Source organism: Rhincodon typus, unplaced genomic scaffold, assembly GCF_021869965.1.
Source record: "Rhincodon typus isolate 14 unplaced genomic scaffold, sRhiTyp1.1 hic_rhity00016127, whole genome shotgun sequence".
Lineage (NCBI taxonomy): Eukaryota > Metazoa > Chordata > Chondrichthyes > Orectolobiformes > Rhincodontidae > Rhincodon > Rhincodon typus.
In genome coordinates, this window is record NW_025981765.1 from 1 (window position 1) to 3538 (window position 3538).

General features: G+C 41.1%; 1 long non-coding RNA gene across 1 annotated transcript; it reads left to right on the forward strand.

The window, feature by feature from the left end:
* Nucleotides 1–450: 450 nt before the first annotated feature.
* LOC125482734 lies at nucleotides 451–3217 on the forward strand. The gene is made up of 2 exons (XR_007261734.1): nucleotides 451–2067; nucleotides 2537–3217. It is a non-coding gene; the product is annotated as an uncharacterized LOC125482734 (long non-coding RNA).
* The last annotated feature ends 321 nt before the right edge of the window (nucleotides 3218–3538 follow it).

The window sequence follows — 3538 nt, forward strand, 5'->3', positions numbered from 1 at the left end:
TGAGCCAGTTGTGATAAATTGTGGATCACAATTTAAATGGATGATGGGAGATGGGTAATGGCAAACATTGAAAGAGGACGTGGACAAGCTGTGGCATAAAAATAAAATCGAAACGTGGTCAAACCATGGCAGAGAAAGAGAAATGAACGGGTATTAAATTTAAGGAAGCAGCATACAAATTGGATAAATAAAACAACAGACCTAAGGATTGGGAACAGTTTAGATTTCAGCAAAGGGAGACAAAGGGATTTAATTAGAGGGAGAAAATAGAATCTGAGAGTACTCTTGCATGGACCATAAAACCAACGGCTTTTTTTAAATAGACGCTCACAGGATGTGGACATTGCTAACTAGGTCAGAATTTATTGCATATCCCTGATTGCCCAGAGTTAACTGCATTGCAGTGGGGGTGGAGTCACATATAGGCCAGACCGGGTAAGGATGACAGTTTCTTTCCTAAAGGATAATCGTGAGCCAGATGGGTTTTTCCTGACAATCAACAACGGTTTCATGATTGTCATTAAACTCTTAATTGAAGATTGATAATCCAAGATTAGTCAAGAAAAATGTCAGGTCTCCTTACAATCAAACAGGGAATTTTATAATGGAGTGCAAAGTGATGACAGACCAATTAAATATATCTTAGATTTTCAAAAAGGGGCACACAAATAATGTCCCAAAATTAAGGGGATCACAGGGTCTAATTGGAAGGTGGACTTGTAACAAATTGGGAAAACTAATGAGATAACAGGCAGATAAATCCCCAGAGATTGATAACTTTCATCTCAGAGTACCTTCGGAAGTGGCCTTAGAAATAGCAGCTGCGCTAGTGGTTATACTCCAAAATACGATACACTCGCAAAGAGTTCCGATGGTTTGGAGGGTAGCTAACATAACCCCAGTATTTAAGAAGGAAGTCAGAGAGAAAACATGGAATTTGCATAACATTGTTGGTGGGAAAAAATGTTCGAGTCCACTATAAAAGTGGGATAACAGACTCCTTAGATGATAGTGACTAAATCAGACAGAGTCAGCCGAGGCTTTTTCTGTGCTGTAGGTCTCTGAGACTGGATGTTGGGCATGAATTCCCTCCCAGCCACTCCCCATCCTTACTTGGAAATATATCACTATTCCTTCAGTATTGCTGGGTGGAAATCCTGAATTCCCACCCTAACAGCATTGTGGGTCCACTTACAGCTCATGGAGTACAGTGGTTCATGAAAGCAGATCACTACCACCCTCTCAATGACAACTAGATGCATGAGCAGCAATGCTCACAGGAATAAAGGAAAAAAACATTATCAAGGCCAATTGGGAATGTGGAATTGAAGCCTAAATGGATGAGCTTTGACCTTTTTGAGGCTCGAGGGGCATAATGGACAACTCTAGATCCTATTTCATATGTTCTCCTCTTCTTCTATCAAAATGCCTCATCTCACCAAAAATGGTGTATTCCCTGGAAATTAAAAGGATGTTAATTGAAGCTGGGTGGGGGGATAAAATGGAACTAATATACCGAGTAGGTGAAGTAGGAGCTCAAATACCCTCCTGACCCCCCAATAATCAGACAAGATTTGTGTTTCTTTGTTCTCCGGTTCATTCGAGCATATGAATGAGGAACAACTGTCGGCCACTCGGCCCTTTGAGCCTGCTCTGAGATTCAATAAGATTAGGGCTGACCTGATTTCAACCTCAACTCTGTGTCTGCGTATCCCTGAATATCTTTCATCATCTCAGTCATCAAGAATCTGTCTGCTTCTGCCTTAAAAAAAAAGTTTAACAATCTGCAACCACTGCCTTTTGACAAAGGGAGTTACAAAGATTCACAACCCTCTTAGAGAAAAGAAATGTTCCTCACCATTTCAGATGGATTCACCCTTACCTTTAAACAATGACTATCAGTTCTAGATTCTCCCACAAAAGGGACCATGTTTTCAACATCCACGTGGTCGGCTCCCCTCAATATCTTTCAAATTTCAATTTAGTCTCCTCTTTCTTTTCTAGACTCCAGAGGATCCAGGCCCAGCCTGTCTACCCTTTCCCCATTAGGCACTCGACTCATTCTAGGTATTAGTCCATTAAATCTTCTTTGAAATGTTTCCAATGTATTAATAATAACTTTCTATAAGTACGGTGACGAGAACTGAACACAGTGGTCCAAATGCAAGTCTCACCAGTACAAAGGGGGACCGCGTGTGTGTGAAGGTGGCCCATGAATTCCCACTTGTTTACAGTAATGCTTTTCAGCAAGCTCAGGTCATTTACATTTATCCAAGTACAGGCTGACACAGGTTATGGTCAGACAGTTGTACGGTTTGTATTGTTATACAGACAGCGTTGTTGTGGTATCACTCAAACCTCCCACTCTGCTGGCCCTGCAGAAATGAGGACTGGCTCAGTAGCCAGTTCCCACAGCCTGCTTTGTCCTGTATTTTTCATCTTCTGTCCTTTCAAGGACATTCATGATCGAGGTGGGTTTTTCTAACAATCCAGAAGCTTTCATTCCACTTCTGACTGTTTTAAATTTATTTTCTAGGGAATTGGAAAGGATTTACAGACAGGCAGCTCAAGTCAAAAATTGGATCAACAGCTGCCAGTAACACTCAATTCTCGAGAGCTTTGAACGTCTCAGGTAGGGAAGAAAAAAGCATCGTTCACAGTGAAGAGAAACCATACACATGGTCTGTGTGGACAAGCCTTCAGTCAATCGTCTGGCCTGTCGATACCTAAATGCAGTCAAAACAGGATGACAACAATGACATCAAGCAGCACTTGCTTTGCAATATCATTGATGGATCTCAGTTTGAGTTAAGCAAGGGCCACTCATCTCCTGATCTCCTCACATTTTTGGTGCAAACATGGACCAAACAGCTGAATTCCAAATGAGAGTGCGACTTTCCTGCCATCTTAAGGCTCTATTTGACAGAGCATTGTATCAAGGAATCATAGCAAAACTAGAGTCAACGGGATTCAGAGAATATTATTCTCGCTTTGATTGTGGGTTTTTGAAAAGATTGCATCTTCAGACCTGAGTAGATCAAAACAAGGTGAATTTATTCAAGCTTGTACCACATATATGCGGAAGAGGTCTCCTCGTCTCGCTTGGAGATACTCTACCATTTGCAGCTCAAAACAGCATATTGAGACGTTTTCACGTCAGGATGGTTGTATATAACATTGGCATAAAATAAATTAGATAAGTCATTGACTACAAAAACAGGATGCTGTTCAGTTTCTTACAAAGTCCTGAGTCCTCTCATTTCAACAGGTCTTCCATTTCCACGTTATCTTCAGAGTTTCTCTGTCCCTACCATCAGCTCACAGCACGCAAGCCTTTCTTTGTGAGTGATGCTTAAGTGAGTATTTTTAGTTCGTAACTGCTGATGGTTCACTTGTAGATATGCATTTAAACTACCTGAGACGAAATAACTGTCATTACATGGTTGTATTTGACTCTTAGCCCTGTGCTGTACTGTTCGTCCAAGCTTATCTCCCACTTGTTCTGTGTTTTAATGCTCCACTGCTTTCCTTTTATATT